The following is a 5,886-nucleotide window of genomic DNA, read 5'->3' as shown; positions in this document are numbered from 1 at the left end:
TTATTGTTATGAAAGTTTCCATGGTAACTAAGCATGAATATTACACAAGGATTAAATTTTTCCTGATGAGCCAATAGAGATCTTCGACCTGATTACATTTAATGTAAAATCGCCTTTGTATCTCCTATAGTAACGGAGATATGCGAGTTTGAAATTTTATATAATGTTATCGTAAAACGTGAGGCCATAGGTTGCATTACATTGTTTCAACAATCAAAGTGGTTATTTCAAATCTAAACGACGATGACTACAATCATGCACAAATAGCTTGTTTACTTTATTGTTATGAGAGTTTCCATGGTAACTAAGCATGAATATTACAAAAGGATTAAATTTTTCCTGATGAGCCAATAGAGAGTTTCGACCTGATTACATTTAATGTAAAATCACCTTTGTATCGCCTATAGTAACGGAGATATGCTAGTATTAAATTTTATATAATGTTATCGTAAAACGTGAGGCCATAGGTTGTATTACATTGTTTCAACAATCAGAGTGGTTATTTCAAATCTCCACGACGATGACTACAATCATGCACAAATAGATTGTTTACTTTATTGTTATGAGAGTTTCCATGGTAACTAAGCATGAATATTACACATGGATTAATTTTTTCCTGATGAGCAAATAGAGAGCATCGACCTGATTACATTGAGTGTAAAATCACCTATGTATCTCCTATAGTAACGGAGATATACGAGTTTGAAATTTTATATAATGTTATCGTAAACGTGATTCCATAGGATGTATTACATTTTTTCAACAATCAAAGTGGTTATTTCAAATCTCCACGACGACGACTACAATCATGCACAAATAGATTGTTTGCTTTATTGTTATGAGAGTTTCCATGGTAACTAAGCATGAATATTACACATGGATTAAATTTTTCCTGATGAGCCAATAGAGAGCTTCGACCTGATTACATTTAATGTAAAATCACCTTTGTATCTCCTATAGTAACGGAGATATGCGAGTTTGAAATTTTATATAATGTTATCGTAAAACGTGAGGCCATAGGTTGCATTACATTGTTTCAACAATCAAAGTGGTTATTTGAAATCTCCACGACGATGACTACAATCATGCACAAATAGATTGTTTACTTTATTGTTATGAGAGTTTCCATGGTAACTAAGCATGAATATTACAAAAGGATTAAATTTTTCCTGATGAGCCAATAGAGAGCTTCGACCTGATTACATTTAATGTAAAATCACCTTTGTATCTCCTATAGTAACGGAGATATGCGAGTTTGAAATTTTATATAATGTTATCGTAAAACGTGAGGCCATAGGTTGCATTACATTGTTTCAACAATCAAAGTGGTTATTTGAAATCTCCACGACGATGACTACAATCATGCACAAATAGCTTGTTTACTTTATTGTTATGAGAGTTTCCATGGTAATTAAGCATGAATATTACACATGGATTAAATTTTTCCTGATGAGCCAATAGAGATCTTCCACCTGATTACATTTAATGTAAAATCGCCTTTGTATCTCCTATAGTAACGGAGATATGCGAGTTTGAAATTTTATATAATGTTATCGTAAAACGTGAGGCCATAGGTTGTATTACATTGTTTCAACAATAAGAGTGGTTATTTCAAATCTCCACGACGATGACTACAATCATGCACAAATAGATTGTTTGCTTTATTGTTATGAGAGTTTCCATGGTAACTAAGCATGAATATTACACAAGGATTAAATTTTTCCTGATGAGCCAATAGAGATCTTCGACCTGATTACATTTAATGTAAAATCGCCTTTGTATCTCCTATAGTAACGGAGATATGCGAGTTTGAAATTTTATATAATGTTATCGTAAAACGTGAGGCCATAGGTTGTATTACATTCTTTCAACAATCAGAGTGGTTATTTCAAATCTCCACGACGACGACTACAATCATGCACAAATAGATTGTTTGCTTTATTGTTATGAGAGTTTCCATGGTAACTAAGCATGAATATTACACAAGGATTAAATTTTTCCTGATGAGCCAATAGAGATCTTCGACCTGATTACATTTAATGTAAAATCGCCTTTGTATCTCCTATAGTAACGGAGATATGCGAGTTTGAAATTTTATGTAATGTTATCGTAAAACGTGAGGCCACAGGTTGCATTACATTGTTTCAACAATCAAAGTGGTTATTTCAAATCTCCACGACGATGACTACAATCATGCACAAATAGCTTGTTTACTTTATTGTTATGAGAGTTTCCATGGTAACTAAGCATGAATATTACATATGGATTAAATTTTTCCTGATGAGCCAATAGAGATCTTCCACCTGATTACATTTAATGTAAAATCGCCTTTGTATCTCCTATAGTAACGGAGATATGCGAGTTTGAAATGTTATATAATGTTATCGTAAAACGTGAGGCCATAGGTTGTATTACATTGTTTCAACAATCAGAGTGGTTATTTCAAATCTCCACGACGACGAGTACAATCATGCACAAATAGATTGTTTGCTTTATTGTTATGAGAGTTTCCATGGTAACTAAGCATGAATATTACACAAGGATTAAGTTTTTCCTGATGAGCCAATAGAGATCTTCGACCTGATTACATTTAATGTAAAATCGCCTTTGTATCTCCTATAGTAACGGAGATATGCGAGTTTGAAATTTTATATAATGTTATCGTAAAACGTGAGGCCATAGGTTGCATTACATTGTTTCAACAATCAAAGTGGTTATTTCAAATCTCCACGACGATGACTACAATCATGCACAAATAGCTTGTTTACTTTATTGTTATGAGAGTTTCCATGGTAACTAAGCATGAATATTACAAAAGGATTAAATTTTTTCTGATGAGCCAATAGAGAGCTTCGACCTGATTACATTTAATGTAAAATCACCTTTGTATCTCCTATAGTAACGGAGATATGCGAGTTTGAAATTTTATATAATGTTATCGTAAAACGTGAGGCCATAGGTTGCATTACATTGTTTCAACAATCAAAGTGGTTATTTGAAATCTCCACGACGATGACTACAATCATGCACAAATAGCTTGTTTACTTTATTGTTGTGAGAGTTTCCATGGTAATTAAGCATGAATATTACACATGGATTAAATTTTTCCTGATGAGCCAATAGAGATCTTCCACCTGATTACATTTAATGTAAAATCGCCTTTGTATCTCCTATAGTAACGGAGATATGCGAGTTTGAAATTTTATATAATGTTATCGTAAAACGTGAGGCCATAGGTTGTATTACATTGTTTCAACAATCAGAGTGGTTATTTCAAATCTCCACGACGATGACTACAATCATGCACAAATAGATTGTTTGCTTTATTGTTATGAGAGTTTCCATGGTAACTAAGCATGAATATTACACAAGGATTAAATTTTTCCTGATGAGCCAATAGAGATCTTCGACCTGATTACATTTAATGTAAAATCGCCTTTGTATCTCCTATAGTAACGGAGATATGCGAGTTTGAAATTTTATATAATGTTATCGTAAAACGTGAGGCCATAGGTTGTATTACATTCTTTCAACAATCAGAGTGGTTATTTCAAATCTCCACGACGACGACTACAATCATGCACAAATAGATTGTTTGCTTTATTGTTATGAAAGTTTCCATGGTAACTAAGCATGAATATTACACAAGGATTAAATTTTTCCTGATGAGCCAATAGAGATCTTCGACCTGATTACATTTAATGTAAAATCGCCTTTGTATCTCCTATAGTAACGGAGATATGCGAGTTTGAAATTTTATATAATGTTATCGTAAAACGTGAGGCCATAGGTTGCATTACATTGTTTCAACAATCAAAGTGGTTATTTCAAATCTCCACGACGATGACTACAATCATGCACAAATAGCTTGTTTACTTTATTGTTATGAGAGTTTCCATGGTAACTAAGCATGAATATTACAAAAGGATTAAATTTTTCCTGATGAGCCAATAGAGAGTTTCGACCTGATTACATTTAATGTAAAATCACCTTTGTATCGCCTATAGTAACGGAGATATGCTAGTATTAAATTTTATATAATGTTATCGTAAAACGTGAGGCCATAGGTTGTATTACATTGTTTCAACAATCAGAGTGGTTATTTCAAATCTCCACGACGATGACTACAATCATGCACAAATAGATTGTTTACTTTATTGTTATGAGAGTTTCCATGGTAACTAAGCATGAATATTACACATGGATTAATTTTTTCCTGATGAGCAAATAGAGAGCATCGACCTGATTACATTGAGTGTAAAATCACCTATGTATCTCCTATAGTAACGGAGATATACGAGTTTGAAATTTTATATAATGTTATCGTAAACGTGATTCCATAGGATGTATTACATTTTTTCAACAATCAAAGTGGTTATTTCAAATCTCCACGACGACGACTACAATCATGCACAAATAGATTGTTTGCTTTATTGTTATGAGAGTTTCCATGGTAACTAAGCATGAATATTACACATGGATTAAATTTTTCCTGATGAGCCAATAGAGAGCTTCGACCTGATTACATTTAATGTAAAATCACCTTTGTATCTCCTATAGTAACGGAGATATGCGAGTTTGAAATTTTATATAATGTTATCGTAAAACGTGAGGCCATAGGTTGCATTACATTGTTTCAACAATCAAAGTGGTTATTTGAAATCTCCACGACGATGACTACAATCATGCACAAATAGCTTGTTTACTTTATTGTTATGAGAGTTTCCATGGTAACTAAGCATGAATATTACACATGGATTAAATTTTTCCTGATGAGCCAATAGAGATCTTCCACCTGATTACATTTAATGTAAAATCGCCTTTGTATCTCCTATAGTAACGGAGATATGCGAGTTTGAAATTTTATATAATGTTATCGTAAAACGTGAGGCCATAGGTTGTATTACATTGTTTCAACAATCAGAGTGGTTATTTGAAATCTCCACGACGATGACTACAATCATGCACAAATAGCTTGTTCACTTTATTGTTATGAGAGTTTCCATGGTAACTAAGCATGAATATTACACATGGATTAAATTTTTCCTGATGAGCCAATAGAGATCTTCCACCTGATTACATTTAATGTAAAATCGCCTTTGTATCTCCTATAGTAACGGAGATATGCGAGTTTGAAATTTTATATAATGTTATCGTAAAACGTGAGGCCATAGGTTGTATTACATTGTTTCAACAATCAGAGTGGTTATTTCAAATCTCCACGACGACGACTACAATCATGCACAAATAGATTGTTTGCTTTATTGTTATGAGAGTTTCCATGGTAACTAAGCATGAATATTACACAAGGATTCAATTTTTCCTGATGAGCCAATAGAGATCTTCGACCTGATTACATTTAATGTAAAATCGCCTTTGTATCTCCTATAGTAACGGAGATATGCGAGTTTGAAATTTTATATAATGTTATCGTAAAACGTGAGGCCATAGGTTGTATTACATTGTTTCAACAATCAGAGTGGTTATTTCAAATCTCCACGACGACGACTACAATCATGCACAAATAGATTGTTTGCTTTATTGTTATGAGAGTTTCCATGGTAACTAAGCATGAATATTACACAAGGATTAAATTTTTCCTGATGAGCCAATAGAGATCTTCGACCTGATTACATTTAATGTAAAATCGCCTTTGTATCTCCTATAGTAACGGAGATATGCGAGTTTGAAATTTTATATAATGTTATTGTAAAACGTGAGGCCATAGGTTGCATTACATTGTTTCAACAATCAAAGTGGTTATTTCAAATCTCCACGACGATGACTACAATCATGCACAAATAGCTTGTTTACTTTATTGTTATGAGAGTTTCCATGGTAACTAAGCATGAATATTACACAAGGATTAAATTTTTCCTGATGAGC

The sequence above is a fragment of the Lepisma saccharinum genome, unplaced genomic scaffold (genome assembly GCF_977018435.1).
Source record: "Lepisma saccharinum unplaced genomic scaffold, izLepSacc3.1 HAP1_SCAFFOLD_42, whole genome shotgun sequence".
In the NCBI taxonomy this organism is placed as follows: domain Eukaryota; kingdom Metazoa; phylum Arthropoda; class Insecta; order Zygentoma; family Lepismatidae; genus Lepisma; species Lepisma saccharinum.
This window is presented reverse-complemented; position numbering follows the sequence as displayed.